The sequence below is a fragment of the Phyllostomus hastatus genome, unplaced genomic scaffold, assembly GCF_019186645.2.
Source record: "Phyllostomus hastatus isolate PE091 unplaced genomic scaffold, TTU_PhHast_1.1 phas_contig_432, whole genome shotgun sequence".
Classification (NCBI taxonomy): Eukaryota; Metazoa; Chordata; class Mammalia; order Chiroptera; family Phyllostomidae; genus Phyllostomus; species Phyllostomus hastatus.
Window position 1 is genome coordinate 27,071 of NW_025333880.1, and position 24,790 is coordinate 51,860.

Genomic DNA, 24,790 nt, shown 5'->3' on the forward strand with positions numbered 1-24,790 from the left:
GGAAGTTCTCTTTTATTATTTGTTCAAATAATTTTTCCATTTGCTCTTCCTCTTCTCCTTCGGGCACCCATAAAATTTGGATGCCCATCTAAAGATGTCCTGGAGGTTCCAAAACCTCTCCTCATTTTTTTGAATTCTTGTTTCTTCATTCTTTTCTGTTTGATTGTTTCTTGCTTCCTTCTGGTCCACTTCATTGATTTCAGTCCAAGTTTTCTTCCCATCACTATTGATTTCCTGTACATTTTCCTTTATTTCACTTAGTGTAGCCTTCATTTCTTCATCTAATTTGTGACCAAAATCAACCAATTCTGTGAGCATCCTGATCACCAGTGCTTTGAACTGTGCATCTGATAGGTTGGCTATCTCTTCATTGCTTAGTTGTATTTGTTCTGGAGCTTTGATCTGTTCTTTTGTTTGGGCCACTTTTTTTCTTGACGCATCTGTTATGTAGTGAGGGGCGGAGCCTTAGGTGTTCACCAGAGCAGGGCAACCCAATCATTCGGTTATGACACTGTATGTGGAGGAGGGTCCGAGAGGGAACACTGGCGCTTGCTGCACCCTCTCCTGGATTTCAGTCACTTCCCCAGCTTTCCCCAAGCAAACTGGGCCCTCCTGGTGCTGATTCCCATGTAGGTGCTTTGTGTAAGTTCTAGGACCCTGTGGGTCTCTCCAGGGAACTCTCCTGTGAGGCTGGGAGTCTCTTCCGGCACCTCAATGACCACAGGTGTTTTCAATCAGTGTTTTGAGTCTTATTTCCCTTCGCTGGGGCCCTGGGTTGCACAGTCTGTCTTGCTTCCCAGTTTCACCAAGTTTATTGGTGCGTGAATGTGGGACTGCCGAGTCCACCAGCCACCTTGTACGCCGCACCCCTCCATAATCCACTGCCTCGCTGGGTCCACCTGCTGCCACCTTGCCCCCTGGGTTCTCCAGCCACCACTGGAGGGGTTTTTTGCCACAACTCCTCTCCGCCCGGCCGCCCAACTCTGCCCCTCCTACTGGTCAGGATGAATATGTCTACATTAACTCCTTGGTTGTCGAACTTCCATACATTTCAATTTTCTCTCAGTACTGGTTGTTTTCTTTTTCTAAATTTTAGTTATCCTTATTTTGGTTGTGCGAGGAGGCAGTGTGTCTACCTACACCTCCATCTTGGCTGGAAGTGGTTGGATTGTGTGTTTTTATTTAATGGAGTGGAGCCAGTTGAACTATATGAAGACACATAAAGTTCTTAAGAAATTTATTAGCAGAAATGATGCCAACTTGAAATTGGAAGGACAGAGAGATATAAAACAAAAGAAGGCTGTCAGACCCTCCGGTTTTACTCGCAGGAAGCAGGCTGATAAACCTACTCATCTTTGAGTACATGCTGCCTTCCAGGAAAAGGAAGGATGACTCCATGACTCAGTGCTGAGCCAAGAACCCAGAGGGCAGAGCCAAGAGCAATGGAGTTCTATTTCCAAGTCAAAGAACCTAATTATGGAACTTCCAACATTCACCTAACTGTATTTCAAAACTGTTGTGGACCAGAGACTCCTTTTACTTTAATTTTTAAAAGATTTTATTTATTTATTTTTAGAGAGGGGGAAGGGAAGGAGAAAGAGAGGGAGAGAAACATCATTTGATTGTCTCTTGCACACCCCTAACTGGGGACCTGATCTGCAACCCAGGCACGTGCTCTGACCAAAAATAGACCCCCTGACCTTTCAGTTAGCGGAACAGCACCCAGCTCCCCTGAGCCACACCAGTCAGGGCTTTACCTCCATTTCCCCCCTTTTCGAATTGGAATGTCTATAGCTGTAATCCTGCATCAGTCTCACCACTGGATTTTGGGTATGTCACAGGCAGATAACTTGTTTCTTTATTTTCACAGATCTAGAGATGAAGAGTAATTATACCCAGGAGCAAACTCCTTTTCTGAATTCAGTCAAAACTGGCAGCCTTCCAAGTCACTCAAAATGTTGTATGTGATGGTTCACTATGCTTTCCTAGTGGCAGGATGCTTTTCCTTTCATCCTCCCCTCCAGTCTCCACCAGTACTTTCTATTGCCTGAACCTAAACAGAAGCCAATTGGCAAAGCATAATGAGAAATATAATTTAACCTAGACCTGTTCTGTGATTCAGAGTAGAGCAAGGAAAGGGCTTGGAATAATGGATCTCAAAGCAAATTGGCTAATGACCACCACAGTCTGAACTTAGAATGCTTTTGACACCTAGAAATGTGGTGCAACTCAGCCCTAATTTGATTTATTTTTCTTCAGAAAGATTGATCCCTTCTTCCCATTTAAATCCATTTCTTCATGGTGTCCTTTTACCTCTTTCATCAACCAACACTTGCTTTTCCTTTATTAACTTTGTCTAATTGAGAGGACCATCACCTATCATCAAGACAAATAACTAAACCATTTTTCCTTTTCATTACTGAACCCCCTTATAACAATAACAGAGCTGTGGACTTTCCAATGTCAAACTTCCCTTTCCCATAGACTGTGTTTTTTATTTTACATGTCCTTACTTCCTTCACTGCATTTTGTCATGCAGGACTAATTTGGGGGTCTATAAATGCTCAAATTTATAGATGTACAAATGCTCAGTCATCAAATAAAGCAGTCCCCAAGGTCTAATCCAACTGAAATATGGGAAAGTTTTGCAGACAGGACACTAAATTTGGGGCTCTTTATTATATCTCATTCCTAACACCATCTAAACCAGGGGTGTCAAACTCATTTTCACCAGGGACTAACTACATCAGCTTCGCGGTTGCATTCAAAGGGCCAAATGTAATTTTAGGACTGTACACTCCTTAACTAGGAGCAAGGAGCTCAGCACTGCCACTGGGTAGAAACAAGGTGCCGGGCCAGATAAAACAAGGTGGATAGCTGAATTCGGCCTGCGGGCCTTGTGTTTGCCATTTGTGCTCTAAACATTATCCAGTCTCTTCTTGGGCCTCCTTCCCACCACCAAGATCACAAAACTGCATTTCCTCTCCATTTTCTACAGCTGTCCCATATTTCACCAGTGTCTCCTCTTCTAAAGCAAAAACAAAAAACAAACAACAACAACAACAAAAAGCACCCCAGTTTCTTGCAGTGCATATTCTTTACTCCCATTCTGGTGAATGATATAGATTGTGAGTTTAGGCCATCTAATATCTAACTATAGTGAAGATACTTGTGGTTTTATTAACTAGAAAGGATATGGTTAGAAGAACAATACTAGGCCCTTAGCACTCAAATATATATATTGCAACTAGTCTGGGAGACTCTATTGCTATGAAGTTCAGGCCCCAGTCTATCTTCTAGAGGCTACCTGGAGGAGGGGGCATCAGAAGTCTGATCCAATAAAGCTATGGTTTGCATCAGACATCAATAAACCACAGGGTGCAGGTAAATCCAACTTCATCTGACTCTCAGATTCTCTGCTACGTCAGCAAAATATATATTTGAACAATCTCTGGACCAATGAAACAACCATTTTAATTCTTGATCTTGTCGCAAGCAATCACCCTGGAGGCAGGGCAGAATTTTATTTCATTCATATATTCATTGATTAGTCCATTTCATCAATGAAATAAATAAGTTCATTGAATTTAAAATGAATTTTCTGCAAATCTACTATTTTATTTTCTACAGAGATGACATTTGCTTTTGACCTTAAAGGGTGACATGATTTGGACAAATGAAATAAGAGTTTCAGTTTCTCAAAGTATAAGAAATAATAATAGATTTGTAGGGTTCAAAACAATAAGGGGAACTTCTTGGGGAAAGGTAAAGGGGTTGCAGATGGTAGACAACGCCAGGAAGGCAGTATAGAGCCACCTTGTGGAAGGTGTTGCATGTCTGGATTTCATTTGGTGAGCAATGGGGAGCTACCAGAAATGTTTGAGCAGAGGCCAAGGTAATTGGGTGAAAAAGGCTTAAGTAATCAAACATTATTAACTTAATATTTATTTAGCAATTATAAATGAAAAGAGTCTAGTGGAGAAAAAAGACTTGGGGCAAGAAAACTAGGTTGGAGGTGTGAACTAGGGCAGTGGCCCTAGAAATGGAGATGCCTGGAGATAGATTTTGATAACAATGAGGAAGGTCAGTAGGTGGTGGTGAGGGAGAAGTGGTTGTCAAAAATGATTGAGTTTCAAGTGTCAGTTAGTGGGAGACTGGTGATACTATTCAAGGAAATTAGGAAGTCATAAAAGGAAAGACTTGTGTAAGGCAAGATGGTGGATTCAATTCTCTACAGCTAGGCATGTAAGTGTCTATAACCAAGGAGAAACTAATTTTGCAGGACTTACAAAAACCAGAAGCTAACAGATATTAGAAGATTGTGGTCATAGCTGGATTGGCTTTGTATTTTCTCTACAATAAAATGCAAAGGAGAAAATGAAAAATGTAGTCAGTATTTTAAATATCTGTAGAGTTTCTCTCTGGACAAAACTAGCAGGGATCTGTAGCTTTTCTCTGGTCCATGTATCACAAGTATAGCTCTTATAAATTGATATATATTTTCTGAATGATTTGTCTGGGTTATTTATTATGCTAAATTTTACATCAATTAATCCTCACAACATCCTTTAGATATTATTATCTGGATTTTCAAAAGAAAAATCAAGTTGCAAATAGGTGAAGCAACTTTCCCCAAGGTCAAAAAGGAAGTGATGGAATGGCATTTGAAATCAGATTCTGTGAGGTTAGTTTCAAAGTCGTTGTTCTACTCTATATGGCTAAAGTATTTATTTGCCTTCCTCTCTTTTTCTTTTCACAGGCTGAAAATGAAAGAATGCCTTTTATTTTATTTTTTAAAGATTTTATTTATTTAATTTTAGAGAGAGGGGAAGTGAGGGAGAAAGAAATAGAGAAAGGCATCAATTAATTATCTCTTGCACACCCCCAACTGGGACCTGGCCCACAACCCAGGCATGTGTTCTGACTGGGAATTGAACCTGTGACCTTTCAGTTCTCAGGCCAGAGCTCAATCCACTGAGCCAAAACTGCCAAGGCAGAATTCCTTTTAATGTGAACTTTAATCTTTACTATATGTAAGAATTCCTTTTAATATAAACTTTAATCTTTACTATATGATTGCATTCAGAGATTGACTTAATGCCTGTTTAGATGCTTAAATCTATCTTAAGAAAAACTTGTGCTTGGAGCTCTCCTTCCCACCCCCAAGATTTATTGAGATATAATTGGCATACATCACTGTGTAAATTTAAGGTGTATAGCATAATAGCTTAGCTTACATAGATTAAATGGAAAATCCCAAAGAATGAACCGTTATCATTCTCATTGTATTGGTACATAAGAATCTTTACTAATGGAGGCTGAGAATGACTGGATAATTCTGCAGCACAGTGACTTGAACCTGAATGTACTGGGTCTTTAGTACCCCTGTAGAAATTGGCCATGTGTTTCTATGAACATTCAGCTGAGATGATAAGAGAACATCATTGTGATAGGAAAGGTCTTCTTGTTTGAAGTCTGAACTAAGTGCAGACCCCACAGAAGGAAAGATTTGTGACACTTTGTAATCCCACTGAATTTCCCTCCTGCAGCAGCTGAGGACACTGCTGTTAATCTCTTTATCCCCATGGTTGAATGGGGACATTTTGTTTTGCAGACACACGCCACTTGTTTAATTTGACAACGTTTTTCAAGAAAGTCTCATGGAAAATCTCAGACATGAGGTAGAGATCCTATAACTGACAACATTCACATAGGTGGAAAAAAATTTTAAACATTTATCAGACATGCAGAAAAGCAAAAACATGGTATGATTATGTCACACAAAGGAGACCAGTCTGCTGATAGTGTGAAGGGAACAGGAAGGAGATAAGCTTAACTTGATCCTCAAAGTTCAGATAATAGGGGATATTGAGCAAGCAGTTGATAAATTTTGACTATAACCCAGTTAAGAAATATTCGGTTATTAAGAAGGGAAGAAACTATTTACAAGTACAGCCACATAACCTTGCCTAAGACATATTCTTCTGCCCTTATTTCAGGCTCCTTCATTCTGTGAAAAGGGAAGTCAGGGGAAATCAATGACGGACTAACTCTGGAGAACCATAGACCTCATGTTCTCCAAAGAAGAGTAGGGAGAATAACACCCTAAGCAGTATAGGTGAATTGTTCTCCCCTCAGTTAGTGTCTGGCAAGAATCCTAGAAACTAGGAAAATGTCCCTACTATATACTAAATTCAGACTCTTACAAAATCAAAACCTTGAATATTATGAGATGATTGAATAAGGCATCCTTATCTCCTTTAATTACCAATAAAAACCAGAATGGCATTCTAGGTAAGCCAGGCTACCCGCAAAACAAATTTAAAAGGACCCATGTTGGATTTCATATTTATTAATATCTTTATATCATACCTAATGTCTATATTATGCTTGCTCATTGAATAAATATTTATGTATCCCTACTCTATGCCAGGCACTTGGGGATATAGTATTTATAAGACAGGCACAATTCTTAACTTTATGCATTTATAGTCTCCTGGGGAAAACAAGCATTAAATAAATAATTGCATTCATTTTTACCTGTATCACTTTGTAAAAAATGAAGAAATATTTTTAAGGTATGATATGCTAGGTGCAGGAGATACAAAAAGAGCCATTCTCAAGAAGTGCAAGTTGAATCTACCTGGCTGTAATGTATTATGTTAGCATCAAACGTGTCCAGCTGTCACCTTTAATGCCTCATAATGTGTCTCCTTCACCTCCTAACATGATTCAACTCATATCCCCTTTCTGTTAGAATCCCCATCTCAATCCACCTGCACCAATGACAGAATACTATCACTTCTTACGTCTGAAGGCCAATCAAAGGAGCCTGTGAATTCTTCCACTAAACGGAATTCCTCGGCCATATTGAACCTCAGCTGATGTGAAACAGGCCAATTCGTTCCTGTTTCAGAAAGCAGAGGGCTGCATTTTCTTTGATCTGAGGGTTTATGGAACCCATGACATCTGAAAATCCTGTTTTACAATGTGGCACAGTAGAGAGCTTTATGTCTAGGACTTATCCTTCAGCATTAACAAGAGATTTGGATTTTAAAACATGAATTCCCTCACATTTATCCTTTAGGCATCTTTATGGCAGTGTAACTAAAGGCAAAAGTAAGCTGATCACCCTGCCCTCAAAAATCATCAGAGGAAATACTTCTGAGTCATCAGACAAATACCAGAAGAACTTACATTTCTGTGAGTCCAACCCTTTAAAAACAGACTAGAAAAGTCTCCAAGCATGTATTTCTCCATTGAAGTATATATAAAGCTTTTAGATTCTGGGTCCTAATTTTGGAGCTTTATAATCATTGCTCAAACCTATTAGCTGACAGTCATCATTACAAGAAATCCAAATGCCAAGAGTGGTAATGGTTCTACTAAAATTGCCACAATTTGAGATATCTTACTTTTATGTACTAATTTTAATAACGAATAATCTTAAAATTCCGTTGGGCTCCTCCAATTAAAAGAAAAAATATAGAAAACTAAAATAGCTTTTCCTAAAAGATTTCATGGTATCCTAAATTTTGAAATGTGTGTTTAAGTAAAGTAATTTTTTAAACAAGTATTTCATGGGATATATATTTTTTTAATTGGTGGGATTTTGAGAAAAGAGATATATGCATGGTATGCTGGTAAACTGATCTTCTGAACAAAAAAACTCTAGTTTGAAATTTTTGTTGATTTGTTTTAGTATAAATACTTCTACCATGGCCAATTTCAAACTATCAACCCGAACTCACTGAACTCAGGTTTGGGAGGAGATGTGCTCTCATGAGCCAGTGTGAGCCAGTTCCCTGGCAGACTGGCTGCTGCTGGGGTGGTTGGGTGCGGGAAAGGGGGGGGGAGGTTTCCTGTTAAAGAGCCCAAAGGCTGCATCCTCTCTGATGTAGTTCCCAGAAAATCCAGTTTTTGAAATTATACTTATATTTGATTTTATAACTATAAAACTACAGATTCCTTTTGTAAACCTTTTCAATGCTGCACATTTTGATGTGGCTATCAGTTTTCCTTAATGAGACATATAGATCAAGATGTGAGTGTTTGCTAGTAAGGCAGATATTAAAAAGATTTGTGTTATTCCTCTTGGCAGTCACGTTTTGTTTCTATCCCATTGGATGAGGTAAATGCATAGTGCTCTCCGTGACTGTCCACCAGATGGCAGACATTCCACAGCAGCCTTAAATGAAGCACATCATTTCTGCGGCTGAACAGTAATTTCTGAAGATGCGAAACGAAATAAATAAAAGCACATCTGATTAAACAACAGCAAAGGCAGAAGCACAGTTACAATTCGAAAGTGCACTCTCATTTTTGTTCCCTCTTCAGCACATACCTCTCTCTGGGGCTCTAGAGGGCTTTATCCGACTGCGCTTTCCCGACGTTTTCATCAGGAAACATCTGCATTTGAACATGGCTACAACTGAACTTTTTGATCTTTCCCTCCCGTCCAGTTCCACTTCTCGTTCAGCCTTTACTTCCAGCTGCTCATCCCAGAAACGTGGAACTCATCTTTAATTTTACTGTTCTTACTTTTCATAGCTAATCCATCGTCAGATCCTATTGATTCTTGTCTACCGTCTTTCCTTGGGATTACTGCACCATAGCCTCCCGACTCCGCGCCCTTCTATTTTCTACACCACAGAAACAGCATTATTCTAAAATGTAAACCAGAACATGTTATTCTTTTGCTTAAATCCTTCAGTGGTTTTCTTTGACTTTATTTTTAAAGTAATTAACATGTTACTTCTTGAGGCAAAGTCTCAGAATAAACTAGCAAATGTGAGTAGATAAAAGCAAAAGCAATAGACTTCACTAGCCCACTGGGTACAGCTACTTAGTTCGTTAGCAGAGTGGGGATGCTTTCAACATAAAATAAATTGATACTTAGTGCCCTCAAAATCATGATCTACCATCCACCTCCCACAGGGAAATTATCTGCTTGTTCACCTCAAAGAGGTTAAAGGCACAACCTAGGGTTTTATTTTGAAGGTGTAAAAGTCTCTTGAGGGGAATTGTGAAAGGAACTTTGGGATGATGGTCAGATCTGAAGACAATAATATTAAGTGTTTCTTCCGTCCTCTTCCCCTTCCCTCCTCCACTCTTCCCCTGCCCCTTCCCTCCCAGTGCTTACCAGCTTGAAAACACACTTTTAATTTTTTAGTGAGAGTTCATGTGGGTCAGAATTACACATTAGCTCATGGACTTGTATTTTCCAAATAAATCAGTTGAAATGTGAACATTAATTTATTTGAGTGGGGCTGTCCATGCTCAGCTAAAAACTAAACCATCACAAATAAGCACTGATGATAAGCCTGAGATGCTTTGATACAGATATATTACAGATGAGATGCTTTGATACAGATATATTATGTATGTGCTAGGGTGACTTTACCCATGGAAGGTAGAAATGTAATCACCTGCGAGAGAGTCAATTTGCAAGAATCTGCCTATGAGTTGGAGGGGCAGCCATAGGATATCTGCCATGCCCAGCCCTCCAGCTTCCTGGGAACTGTCCTCTTCCTCCATATTCTGCGAATCTGGGGCTTGCTTTCCCACACCATAGAGAGGTACATTTTCCCTAAACTGTGATGCTCTTCCCCTCTCTCAGAGACAGACACTTAACCTGGGGATTGGGCTGGACCAATGATGCTCCTCCCTTGGAGATTTGGAATCAGGGACAGAAGATTTCAACAGTCTAGAACAGAGAGAGAGATAACCTAAAAAGTGATTCCTTGGTGGTGGATATTTTCTACCCTTGGTTCTGGAGAACAGAGACAGCCAGTGTGCAAGGAGGAGAAGAATGGAGACTTGGAGAGGAAGCACAGACTGGGACGGAGAGTTTCTCCTGATTTCCCAGGTGTGCTCCGGAAGCTGGTTGCAGTTGACTAGCGAGGTCCTGCTGCATGTCTGCCTTTGGGTTCTGGGAGGCAGTCTCATTCCTCCTAATGAGTTCCTTTGTTCCCTCTTCATGCGGCTCTGTCTGGTCTCTATCAATTCCCACCAAAGGTTCTAACAGGCATGCTTTTTAGAAGTTTAGGCTTCTCAGGCCCACCCTTTTCTCTCTAACTGTCCCTGAACATTTTCAGAAAAGCAGAGGAGGCTTTCTTTTTCCCTTACAGAGAAGCAGAGAGTGTTCAGCAGAGTAAAGGTATTTTTAATACGCTTGGAGAAATATTGTAACCTGCATTGTTTTCTGTTACTATACAACAAAATTCTCTTTGAAAGATCTTTGCAAAAAGGAGTCTTAAAAACTGCCAGACTGGAGGAGAGATTGTTGCTGTGTACTCTGAAAAGCTCCTATAACAGTCTGGGATTCTCTAGTAATTATATCAAAATTGACAGCTCTACATTTTAGAAGGCAATTAATTGTTTGTGAGATTTCTTTGTTAAGTCAAAAAAGAATTTTAGAATGTTTTTTACCCACTTTGTACACAAGTGAATAGCGTACCCACCACTCCTGGTTTCTTTATTCAAACAACTAGGTAAAAGCTTTTGTCTCCTTCACAGACAGGGCCCGGTCAGGGCTGCCACTGCTTTCTGTCCCAAACCCATTCTCATTGCTGTCACTCAATGTATTTGAATGAACGGATCCTCTGATACTGGCAAAAGCATTTTAATTCTACGGGTATTTATTTCTATTGCTTCCCAAACAGTATTGAAGTTGGGGGTTTTTATTTCTGTAGTATAAACTCACTGCTTATCAAAATCCTGGGGGCCTAAGCATGAGTGCTGGTGGAAGAAAAATAATTTGATTTCTGTGGTCTCTTAGGGAAGCAGAAAATGTTGTGTGAAATCATTTGTGAGAAAAGCAAGCTGAATTTTGGGTGCATTTTCAAGTAATATTTATCTTATCTTGTGTGCTTGAATGGCACCTCTTGAATCTGAGAGATCTGCTTGGTTCTGTGGGCACTGGATACACAGTCCAGGCCTGGACACACGATGTGGAGAAGGGGGCTGACCCGCTGCTGGTGAGCTGAGGTCATGCGCCTTTGATGAACTTGGGCCGGCGTGTCCCTTCCACTAAAGCTGCCTAGGGTTTCTTAAGTCTTACTTTTTTTTTTGCCACATTTGTCAGAAAGTGGGCTTTGCCTTCTCTTTTCTTCATTACCCTTGACCCATACTGGGTCATCCATCTACCACATTTCAGTCAGGCATTTAAGGCACAAAGCTGATGGCTGTGGGTGAATCTTGGTGCACGCATTACACACACAAAAGTAATTGGATTCACAGACTCTAATTTCTTCATTTTCCTCCAGTCCGTGTAGAGAACTCTCTTTTCCTGATTTCGTAGGAAGTGAGATTTCTTTCCTTCACTGTTTTTCTAGGTTAACTTGCAGGTTCAGAATGAAGTTTATTTTATGACAGCTTGTAAGCTCCTGTATATTTATATCCTTTTACTCTCTCACTCACTGAAGCTCCTCTTAATCATTTCCTCATTTTCCTGGGCCTGTGGGCTCTGGATAATTCTCTTTATATCTTTCCTTTTTAAAAAGAATTTCCCAGTTGTTAGATCCTCAAGGACACATCCATAGTAGATGAGGAGGCAACAGTTCAAAACCAGGAAGTCTCTTTCTAGAGGCCGTACTGCTACTCCCTGCCACGTGTTTTTAAAGAAGGAGCCTGGGGAGAGACAAGGCCTAGGCCTGTGGGGGAGGGCGGTGCCAGCGCAGTGGTTGCAAACTCTGGTTCAAGGCTGCTTTTGAGAGTGGGTGTGTAACAGGGTACAGCCAAAAGGGGGGCCCCAAATAGGGATTTCTAATGGGGTGCAGAACTCAAGTTGTCCAGGAAATATTATATAATTATACACGCGCGCGTGCACACACACATGTATATATAATATCCTCACCCCTACAAGTCTGAACTGGGGGATGGGACACATGGAGCAGGGCCATTGAGAGTTGTTTTGCATAACAACAGTTTTGCAGATAACCCCAGGAATGGTCATTTAACATATCTATAACCTTTAACTGGTTTCATAGATATGCTAAACATCTGTGGCCATGCTTTGAGCCGGGGGATGGAAGTGATTTCCACCCAAGGTGTAACTGGGAGGCAACTCCCCCTGGTTATGGCGCCTACGTGAGAGCTTGGAGATGATTGGCTCCACACCATGGCGCCACGCCTGCCCAGGCTCACTATGGCAGCCCAGTAAAGGTAAAAGGATATGGGAATGCTGGCAGGTGTAACTGATTGTAGGAGGAGTCAGAAATGGGGCTTCAGAGGAAGATTGGCATGGGGATTTAAACCCAGATGTGGCAGCCACTCAAGGGGAGAACTTCACAACTTTGGCAGAGTGGGGACCCCACAGCTTTGATGATTGAGAACCACATGGATTTGGGGTGCTCCATGTTGCCACATGGCTTAGGAAGCAGGAGAGACTTTGCCTGGAAGAAAAGGGGTGAAAGGAGCCTTCCTGGTGGGTCCTGAGAAGGTGGCACAGGGCTTTAGACTAACTGGAGATCCTGGCAGCGACACGGCTGATGGTGTCAGGAGCCTGAATCATGGATGTCTACTTCTTTTCTTGAGATAAGGTACCCCAAATTAGGGCAGAGGGAGAAGGAAGAACTGTGTGTGTCTGTGGGTATTCTAAAGGACTTTAGTCTGTATAGCTTTAAATAAATATTTCCTTTCCTTTTCACAAATATCTGGCATTGAAAGACATCTTTCCTCTAGTGGTGGGCATAGCAAACCTACGGGGGATAATAGTATATCGGTACCCCACCTTGGGTCTGTCCTGTAACAAGTGGGCTATACAGTCAGGCTGGCTTTAAAGAAATGAAACAAAACCACGGGCAGGATGGATATGGTTTTTGTTTCCTCACTGTCTTGTAGTAAGTATTAAACATAGTATATTATGAACTTCAATGTCAATGCAAAATTGTTTTCACACTTTCTTCCTCTAGGCCTTAGAGTTCTCGTAAAACTAGAATTCCTAGGTAACCTACTTTTCTAAAGTCCCCAAAGTAGAGCATGCAGATCGGCAACCCCTCCTCAGTTTGGCACACTCTCGAGCACACATGCGTTCGTGCACATACACATACACACACACACACACAGAAATCCATTTTCTGTATGAGACACACTGTAATTAGCTCTGTAAAAACTACCAAAGCACAAAACTTTCTCCTTTTCAGATCTTTCCTTCCCAGGTCTTCCCAGTCCTTGCTTATTTTGTTTAATAATACTCACGTAGGTACCATTGCAGTTACAATTGCTCTGTAACAAACTACCTCCAACTTAGTGGAGTAAAACAACAACAATCATTTGAATATTCTTACGGTTTCTATTGCATGAGTCAGGTTCCTGGGACCTTCAGGCTGACTGAAGCTGTAACAGCAGATCGGGCCAGGGGGTGGAGCACTGCTGCAGCTGGGGGCTGGATGGGCACCTCTCCCTCTTCATGGAGTCTCAGGGTTCCTCATGCAGCCTTTCTGTATGAGTTAGTTTGGGTGTTCTCATAGCTTTATGGTCTCAGGATATTCAGATACCTTACGTGGTGGCTCAGGGCTGTAAGGGAGAGGCTTCCATTCCAGCCAAGGAAACAGTAGCTGCATCACCTTTAATGACTTAGCCTCAGGGGTATCCTATTGGTTACAAGCTGGTCTGAAGCCTGCTCAGATGTTCTATCCTACTGTTTTCTGCCTCTCAGTTGGTACTAAAGTAATGATGGAATACTAGGTACCAACACCCCCCAAAAGAAAAACTTAAAGGTCACATAGTCCACTCCCCTGATACAATGGCTAATTAATTTCTAAAATTAAGTTTCTTATTTACATTGACTTTCTTTTCAAATTTCAATCAATTTTTTTAAAATGTAAATTCTAACAAATTTAAACTTTATTTTATTTTTAATAATCTTACATGTTTTTACCAAAACTACCCAAAAAGCCAGTAATACAATAATAATTATATTCAAGGCATTGATGGTTCCAAAGAAACAGGAGTGAAACACACAAGGGAAAGATGAAGCAGAGGCCCACTGATGAATAAGTGCTGAATGGAAGAGCGGTTTACGGAACAGTTAGTCAGAAACCTCTGCTGGGTGGTGTGTCTTTAAGGTTTCCTTTAAGTGAGTGGTTCAGTTGGAGAGATGGAATGAAGAATGGACTTCACATAGACCTGGGACAACGGGACCCAGACTCAGAATGGAAACAAGAAAACCATGAAAGGCTGAGGGTGAAAACACAGGAGTGACTCACGCCAAAGTCTGTATCACTCTGAGTTGGCAGAAGAGGCAGTGATCCAACAGCCAATTGCTAATTTCCCAGAAGACTAAGAAATAGATTTGTAAGGAATAGGAAGCATATGGACCTAGAGTTTAGGAAATAGAAAGCACCAAATTCTAGGACAGATGATGGTTAAATGTTCCAGCTGTGCCATTGGATTGACCTGGATTTAAATTCCAGGACTTCTTCCCACTAGCTATGTGACCTCAGGAATATGCTAACCTCTCTCAGATTCTGTTTTGTCACCTGCAAAATTATGCCTACCTCATAGGCTCATTGTGAAGATGAAATAGCATGTTTGTGAAGTGGTGTAAAGCAGTAGCTGGCATAAAGTAAGTACTTAGCAAATGGCAGCTTTGGTAGCTCTTATTATTATTATTTCCATGGAAACCCCCAAGTGTTTGAAGATGAGCTTCACCCCTTTCTCCACAGCATCACATTGGAGAAATGTCTCCCAACTTGTGAACTTTTGTCCTGGTTATTATTAATTAGCATTAATATAATTTAATATTATCAAATGACTGAAGAATAATTTATTTGTAACTTTAATACCTTTCCTGATAGAAGGTAGGTGCTACAACAAAATAGAAATAAGGAGAGTGTGATTAGAAAAGCATATTAATGAAATGAGTAATTTGAGTTACTCAGAATATGGATCTGAATGCTGAACTAAAACCATGGGCTGACAAGATGAACCCAAAGAGGCCCACTCCAAGACAAATAATAATTAAAATGCTAAGTTTTAAAGACAAAGAGAAAATCCTAAAAGCAGCAAGGGAAAAACAAGGAGTAACATACAAGGGAACCCCAATAAGGCTAGGAGCTGATTTCTCAACAGATACATTACATTCCAGAGGACAATGGCAAGAATATTCCAAGTAACGAAAAGCAAAGACCTGCAAGCAAGATTACTCTCTCCATCAAGGCTCTCAATTAAAATGGAAGGCCAAAAAGGAGCTTCCCAGACAAAAGAAGGCTAAAAGAATACACTTCCACCAAACCAGCACTGCAAGATGAGTGAAAGGGACTGCTTTAGGAAAAGGAAGAAAAACAGTCAGAGAGAAAGGAACAAAGGTACAAAGGGAGTAAAATGGCAATGAATAAGTACCTATCAATCATAACCTTAAATGTCAATGGATTAAATACTCCAATCAAAAGACATAAGGTAGCCGAATGGATAAGGAGACATGACCTGCACATATGCTGCCCACAAGAGACTCACTGTAGAAAAAAAGATCTACACAGACTGAAAGTGAGGGGTTGGAAAGAAATATTCCAAGTAAACAGACAGGAAAAAAAGCTGGGGTAGCAATACTTATATCTGACAAAATTGACTTCAAAACAAAAGCCGTAAAAAGAGACACAAAGGATGTTTCATAATACTCAAGGGAAGCATCCATTAAGAAGACATAAACATTGTAAACATATATGCACCCAAATAGGAGCACCCAAATATATAAGGAAAATCTTGGAAGACTTCAAGAAAGACCTAGACAGCAACACACTTATACAATGGAATTTTAACACACCGCTGTCAAAAATGAATAGATCTTCCAAATAAAATATCAATAAGGATACTGCAGCACTGAACAATCCCTAGATCAAAGGGACTTCACATATATATACAGAAAGTTTTATCCAAAAGAAACAAAATACACATTCTTTTCAAATGCACATGGAACATTTTCAAAGATGGACCACATGATAAGACACAAAATAATCCTCAAAAAATTCAAGAAAACTGAGATCATATCAAGCATTATCTTGGACCCCAAGGGCCTGAAAATACAAACCAACCTCAAGGAAAAAACTCAAAAACACTCAAACTCATGGAGATTGAACAGCATGCTATTAAACAATGAATGAGTTAAGAATGAGATTAAGGAAGAAATCAAAAAGTTTCTGGAAAGAAATGAAAATGAACACACAACAGTCCAAAACTTATGGGACACAGTGAAGGCAGTCCTGAGAGGGAAGTTCACAGCAACACAGGTCTACCTAAAAAAGACAGAAACATTTCAAATGCACAACCTAACTCTACATCTACAAGAACTGAAAAAACTACAATAAACAAAGCCCAGGATGAGTAGAAGCCAGGAAATAACCAAGATCAGAGGAGAATTAACTGAAATAGAGACTAAAAGAACAATCCAAAGGATCAATAAATCCAGGAGCTGGTTATTCAAAAAGATAAATGAAATCAACAGGTCTTTAAGTAGACTCATCAAGAAAAAAAGAGAAAGGACCCAAATAAACACAATTAGAAATGAAGGAGGAGAGTATACTACTAATACCACAAAAAATACACAGGATTGTAAGAAATGACTATGAAAAACTATATGCCAAGCAATTTGAAAACCAAGGTAAAATGGACACATTTCTAGAAAATATGATCTCCCAAAACTGAATGAAGAAGAAGCAGAAAGCCTAAACAGGCAAAATCGCTCACAAAATTGAAGCAATAATCAAAAAACTCCCAGCACACAAAAGCCCTGGACAGGATGATTTCACAGGAGAATTTTACAAAACATTTAAGAAAAAGCTAACCCCTATCCTTCTCAGACTATTCCAAAAAATCCAAGAAGGAAAACTCCCAATTCTTTTTATGATCCAACATCATCCTAAACCCAAAGTCAGATCAAGACACAAAAAAAGAAAGAAAACTACAGGCCAATGTCACTGATAAATGTAGAGACAAATCCTCAACAAAATATTGGCAAACTGCATCCAGAAATACCTTAAAAAAATCATACACCATGACCAAGTGGGATTCTTCCCAGAAGTGCAAGGATGTACAATATTTGCAAATCAATAAGTGCAATACATCACATAAACTATAGGAAAGACAAAAATCACAAGATCATATCAATAGATGATGAAAAGGCATTTGATAAAATTCAGCAGCCATTTATGATAAAAACACTCAGCAAAAGTGGGAGTAGAAGGAGCATACCTCAGCATAATAAAGGCCATATATGAGAAAACTACAGCCAAAATCATACTCAACAGGCAAAAACTAAAAGTTTTCCCACTAAGATCAAAACAAGACACAGATGTCCACTTTCACCACTTCTATTCAACATAGTATTGGAAGTCTTAGCCACAGCAATCAGACAATGAAGGAAATAAAAGGCACCCAAATATGAGGGAGGAAATAAAACTGTCACTGTTTGCAGATGATAGGATAGTGTTCATGGAAAACCCCATAGATTCCATCAAAAAAAAGTATTTGACCTAATAAGTGAATTTGGCAAAATAGAAGGATTCAAAGTCAATGCTCAGAAGTTGAAGGCATTTTTATATACCAACAATGAAATATCAAAGTCAGAAATCAGGTAAAAAATCCCATTTGCTATAGCAACAAGAAAAATAAAGTACCACGGAATAAACCTTACCAAGAAGGTAAAAGACCTATACTCAGAAAACTACACAATACTGAAGAAAGAAATTAAGGAAGACACAAACAAATGGAAGCATATACTGTATTCATGGATTGGAAGAATTAACATCATCAAAATGTCCATATTACCTAAAGCAGTGTATAGATTCAACACAATGCATATTAAAATACCAATGACATATTTCACAGATATAGAACAAACATTTCAAGAATTTATCTGGAACCATAAAGGACCCAGCCATTTTGAGAAAGAAGAACAAAGTAGGAGGGATCACAATACCTTTTATCAAACTGTATTAGAAGGCCACTGTAGTCAAAAAAGTCTGGTACTGGCATAAGAACAGACACATAGACCAATGGAACAGAATAGAGAGCCCAGAAATAAACCCAAGTCTCTATGATCAATTAACAAAGAGCACAGAAGCGTAAGATGGAGTAAAAATAACATCTTCAACAAATGGTATTGGGAGATTTGGACAGCTACATACAAAAAGGTGAAACTTGATCACCAACTTACACCATACACAAAAATAAATTCAAGGTAGATAAAAGATTAAAATATAAGTCATGACACCATAAAAGACCTAGAGGAGAACATAGGCAGGAAAATCTCAGATATTCCACACAGCAATATCTTCACCAATAAATCCCATTGAGCAAAGGACATAAATAAAAGATTAAACAAATGGGACCTCATCAAAATAAAAAGCTTCTGCATGGCAAAAAAACAAAAACAAAAAAAACAAAAAAAAAACAGCAATAAAATGAAAAGGGAAACAACCCCATGGAAAAATATATTTACAAATTACATCTCAGACAGGGATTTTATCTCTAAAATATCTAAAGAACTCACATGACTCCACACTAGGAAGACAAACAACCCACTTAAAAAATGGGCAAAGGACCTGAACAGACATTTCTCCAAGGAGGACATACAGAGGGCACAGAGATATATGAAAGGATGTTCAATATCACTAGTCATCAGACAGATGCAAATTAAAACCACAATGAGATACCACTTTACACTGGTGAGAATGGCCATCATAAACAAATCAACAACCAACAAGTGTTGCAGAGGATGTGGAGAAAGGGGAACCCTAGTGCACTGTTGGTGGGAATGCAGGCTGGTGCAGCCACTATGGAAAACAGTATGGAATTTCCTTAGAAAACTAAAAATGGAACTGCCTTTTGACCCAGCTATCCCACTGCTGGGACTATACCCTAAGAACCTTGAAACACCAATCCAAAAGAACCTATGCACCCCAATGTTCATAGCAGCACAATTTACAATAGCCAAGTGCTTGAAGCAATCTAAGTGCCCATCAGTAAATGAGCGATACAGTAAAACTATGATACATTTACACCATGGAATACTATGCAGCAGAAAGAAAGAAGGAGCTCCTGCCCTTCGTGACAGCATGGATGGAACTGGAGAACATTATGCTAAGTGAAATAAGCCAGGCAGTGAAACACAAATACCATATGATCTCACCTATAACTGAAAGACAAATACCATGATCTCTTCTAATCAACAAAACAAACAAGCAAGCAAAATATAACTGGAGACATTGAAATTAAGAACAAACTGACAGTAACCAGAGATAATGGGGTAGAGGGGTAATGGGGGAAAATAAGGGGAAGGCCATCAAGGAACATGTGTAAAGGACCCATGGACAAAGCCAAAGGGTTCAAGAGTGGGAGGTGAGGATGGGTGTGGTTGGGGGCGTGGTGGGGCAAAAATGGAGACAATTATACTTGAATAACAATTAAAAAGAGAGAGAGAAATATAAAAATAAAATAAATACTGCAGAAGTGTTTGCACAAAAAAAAAAAAACCATGGACTGAAAAAGATACACAAAAAAACTGTGGGCTGATGATGGAGCAGGTTATTCTCCATCCATTGAATTCCCTCACTAGTTGTGCATGCATTATCCCTTCAGAGGAAAGCCTGGAACTTCTTTATTTCCATGTAAGAATTTTACAATATTCAACTGTTGTCCTGAAACCTTTGCAAGGTGTTACATGCTATTCCAAAGATTTGTAAGTGCTATGAACTGAATGTCTGTGCCCCTCCAAAATTCCTATGTTGAAGGCCTACCCCCCAATGTGATGACATTTAGAGAGGTGTTCTTTGGGAGATAATTAGGTTTAGATGAGGTCCTGAGGTGGGGTTCTCATGATGAGATTAGAGCCCTCATAAGAAGACACCAGAAAGCTTCCCTCCCTCAATCTCCATATAAGGATGTGGTAAGAAAATAACCATCTGCCCATCAGAGGGTCCACACCAGATGCCAAGTCTGCTGGCACCTTGATCTCAGACTTCCCAGCTTCCCAAACAGTGAAAAATAAATGTCTGTTGTTTAAGCCACTCAGTCTGTAGTATTTTAATGTTCCAAAATTGACTAAGACAATAGGAAATTTAACATTTGTATTTAGAAATGCATTTTTAATAGAAAACCTGATTTAAATAATAATTTACTTCTGAGGGGAAGCCATTAACTGAATCTGTAATGTCGTTTAAATATCAAATATTTTTAAATGGAAAAGAATGTTTGAAACTGTTGCAATATTGTTTTTTTAAGATTTTAATTAATCATTTATTTATTTATTTATTTTTAGAGAGGAGAGAGAGAGAGAGAGAAACATCAGTGTGTGGTTGCTGGGGGCCGTGGCCTGCAACACAGGCATGTGCCCTGACTGGGAATTGAACCTGTGATGCTTTGGTTCACAGTCCACGCTCAATCCACTGAGCTACACCAGCCAGGGCCTGCAATATTGTTTTTTTAAACAAAACAGAAAAAATAAGTCACTAGTTTATGAAACAGCAGCCTGACATTCAGTCCTCTGCTCTGTTGTATGGATCTGACCCATCATTTACCTCTCCAGCCCTCAATTTCTTTATGTGTAAAAGGAAACAGTAGGAAAAGTTTGGTAAAAACATTATAAAAAATGTCCTTCCCATTCCTATACCCACTAAGAGGAAATGAAGGAAGCTCACTAGAGAAGGAAGCTCAATCCTGAAACTAAGAAAGGCCCTAACCTCGAACAATACACTCTGAAGAACATCAGCAAAGAACGCCACTTGAAGTAAGCAAACTGAGAAGCCAGGCTCTGACACAGGGTTCCCTGGCTCCTGGGCGCGTGCAAAATGTGGAAATGAGACTGAGGCACCTCTAATTCTATTCACCTTAGAGAAATGAAGTCTTAAAAGGATGGGTGGGCTTTAGAAAAAAAAAACCCTGTTTTGAGTCATTTTTCTGCTAAAGTTCTTTACGGCATAAGAACATGTCCAGAAATTCTATTTAGGATGGATTAGAGGCTTCAAACTAGCTAGAAGAGAAGCCATAACACTGATTTTGCAAAGTACTTTGCATTAGATGGAGGGAATGTCAAAGGTCACTATCGAAGAACTGAGGAGGGAACACTGATGAAATTATTGGGGCAGCAACCCCTAAGTATGCCTTGGCTCTGCCATTGACAAAAATAATGGGACAGGAAAAGATAGCCCTCAGTAAAGGAGAAACTTTTTTTTCTTCTTAAAAACTACTTGGAGGGTGGTAGTGAGAACACACTGAAGCTCCAGGCTCAGAGCAGCTGACAGCTGTGCCATCTTTTCTAACTCACTTGGTGCCCCTACTGTGACAGAGGAGTAGGGACCTGGGACCACAAAAGCCTAGCACTTAACCAGTCTCATTGTTAACCCCCATCAAATGTCTGGATAAGAGAGTTTTGCAGGTTTTGGCATGGCTCAACAAAATAATTGTTCTTGACTTCTGGCCAAGATGGAGGCATAGGTAGACATACTGTGCCTCCTCGTACAACCAAAATAAAGACAACAAAAATTTAGAAACACAAAAACAACCAGTACTGACAGAAAATTGAACTGTATGGAAGTCTGAAAACCAAGGAGTTAAAGTAGACATATTCATCCAGACCAGTAGGAGGGGCAGAGTTGGGTGGCTGGGCAGAGAGGGATCACAGCCAAAAAATCGATGGCTGGCAGACCCAGTGAGGTGGTGGATTGTGGAGGGGTATGGCACACAAGGAGGCTGGCAGACCGGGCAGTCCCACATTCATGTGCAGATAAATCAAATGAAACTGGGGAGTGAGACAGACTGTGCAATCCAGACCTCCAGCTCAGGGAAATAAAGCCTCAAAACACTGATTGAAAACACCTGTGGGGGTTGAGGTGCCGGGAGAGACTCCCAGCCTCACAGGAGAGTTCGCTGAAGAGATCCACAGGGTCCTAGAATGTACACAAGCCCACCCACCCGGAATCAACACCAGAAGGGCCCAGTTTCCTTGGGGGAAGCCAGGGAAGTGACTGAAATCCAGGAGAGAGTGGAGCAAGCGCCAGTGTTCCCTCTCGGACCCCTGCCCCACATATAGCATCACAATCCAGCAACTGGGTTGCCCCACCCTGGTGAACACCTAAGGCTCCACCACTCACTACATAACTGGCGTGTCAAAAAAAAAAAGTGGTCCAAACAGAAGAACAGATCAAAGCTCCAGAACAAATACAACTAAGCAATGAAGAGATAGCCAACCTATCAGATGCACAGTTCAAAACACTGGTAATCAGGATGCTCACAGAATTGATTGAATTTTGTCACACATTAGATGAAGAAATGAAGGCTACACTAAGTGAAATAAAGGAAAATGTACAGTAAATCAATAGTGATGGGAAGAAAACTGGGACTGAAATCAGTGGAGTGGACCAGAAGGAAGAAAGAAACAATCGAACAGAAAAGAATGAAGAAACAAGAATTCAAAAAAAATGAGGAGAGGTTTTGGAACTTTCAGGACAGCTTTAGTTTTTCTAACATCCAAATTTTATGGGTGCCAGAAAGACAAGAGGAAGAGCAAGTGAAAAAGTTATTTGAACAAATAATAAAGGAGAACTTCCCCAATCTGGCAAAGGAAATAGACTTCCAGGAAGTTCAGGGAGCTCAGAGAATTCCAAAGAAGTTGGACTCAAGGAGGAACACAGCAAGGCACATCATAATTACATTGCCCAAGATTAAAATGAAGGAGAGAATCCTAGAAGCAGCAAGAGATAAGGAGGCAGTTACCTACAAAGAAGTTCCCATCAGGCTGTCAGCTGATTTCTCAAAAGAGACCTTGCAGGCAAGAAGGGGCTGGAAAGAAATATTCCAAGCCATGAAAGGCAAGGACCTACATCTAAGATTGCTCTTTCCAGCAAAGCTTTCATTTAGAATGGAAGGGCAGATAAAGTACTCCTCAGATAAGGTCAAGTTGAATGAGTTCATCATCACCAAGCCCTTATTATATGAAATGTTAAAGGGACTTATCTAAGAAAAAGATGATGAAAAACATGTACAGTAAAATGACAGCAAACTCACAATTATTAACAACTGCACCTAAAACAAAAAGAAAACCAAACTAAGTAAACAACTAGAACAGGAACAGAATCACAGAAATGGAGATCACATGGAAGGTTAGCAACTGGGAAGTGGGAGGAGGAGAGAGGGTGAAAAGGTACAGAGAATAAGTAGCATAGATGGTAGGTAGAAAATAGACAGGATGAGGGTAAGAATAGTATGGGAAATGTAGAAGCTAAAGAACTTATGACACATGGACATGAACTAAAGGGGGGTATGTGGGTGGAAGGGGGTATGCAGGGTGGAGGGGAATGAAGGGGGGAAATGGGACAACTGTAAGAACATAATGAATAATATATATTTTTAAAAAAGAGAGAAAAAACAAAATAATTGTTCCTGGAACTGGCCAAGAGTGAAGCTGGAATTCCAGCCCCATTAGAGTTACCCCTTTGGCAACTGGTGAGCAACAGCAGAGCTGTTTTCCTATTTCTAGCTACAGCCATGGCTGTGTGGTGAATGAAAATGGACACAACCTTCTTTCTGTGTGGAGACCGCTGGACACCCAGCTGAAATTGTTTTACACCTGAAGAAACCACAGCTCTGGCTGAAACCAAGATGAAGATCCACTAGAGTTGTCCAATGAGAGCATAGTCTGCTCTCAGTGGCCTACAGGAACATTGTCGGGGACCACAGGTCACCTGGAAGGTCATCTGGAGCTTCAAGCAGAAAACCAACACCTCCAACAAGAAGTTACATCTGATTAAGAACTATGTGGAGAAAGTAGAGTCTAAACTGTGATCTTTCTGCACCACCACCCTGAGATTTTGGATAACCAATGCAAAGAATCCAGAAAATTTTATCTGGAAATGGAGGTTACTTCTGGTACCTTTGTTCCATGAGGTGATGATCAAAAACAAACTGTAGATCATTCCCATGGAGCTTCCCAAATAGCATTTGCTATAAACATGAAAGAGATGCAACCCACACCCCCAGTCCACTTTGGGCTCTGTCTTAGCTTTTGTATACTTTACTATGAGATACTTAACAACCCTGAGCTTGCTTGCACACTGGCTGAAACCATTTTTGATGAAGCCACCACAGAACTTTATGCACTGAGTGAAGAAGACTCATACAATGACAGTACCCATATCCTGCAGTAGCTTAGAGAAAACAACGTCATGGACATCAGACGATGTAGGAGATGAACATGAGGTGCAGAAGGAACGGAAAACTAAATGTATATAGAGTGTCATCCTTTTTTTTTTTTTCAAGAACCCCTTTACACATCTCCATTTTTCATTCCACTTGGATTCTCTAAAGCAGAGAAACATATTCATGTGTACAATAAAGAAATAAACTTCATGTGTATGGAATCAACTGTCAGAATTCACAATTGATAGACTACATTTCTTAGAGTAAGTGTTGTACTCTAGATACATCTCATAAACCAGCTCTTCTTCGGATACACATAATATGTGTTAAGTGTTATATGGAATAAACTGGACATTTTTAAACTGGGAGAAAAAAGGATGCAGGATAGAATTCCTCTAGAAGGAGAAATAAGATTATAGCAAATGGACTGATCCCATTCCCTGTGCTGGTCAACAGGTGGCATTCAAGTAGCTTGGATGCCAAATGGAACAAAGGGTGGAAATAAATATTCAGGATAAAGGCAGCCTTTGGGTGAGTATGTGGGGTGGTGGTGAGAGTGGTTGTTCATATTTGAATATACCTTATCTCTCTTCTACAGTTAAGTGTTTGAAGTGAGAAGCACTTCCAGGTACAACTAAAAGTTGTACTCAACTTTATT

At 40.0% G+C, this 24,790-nt stretch overlaps 1 pseudogene; it reads left to right on the forward strand.

The window, feature by feature from the left end:
• The window catches only part of LOC123822827, a 37,280-nt pseudogene extending 13,055 nt beyond the window's left edge, over positions 1-24,225 (forward strand).
• The last annotated feature ends 565 nt before the right edge of the window (positions 24,226-24,790 follow it).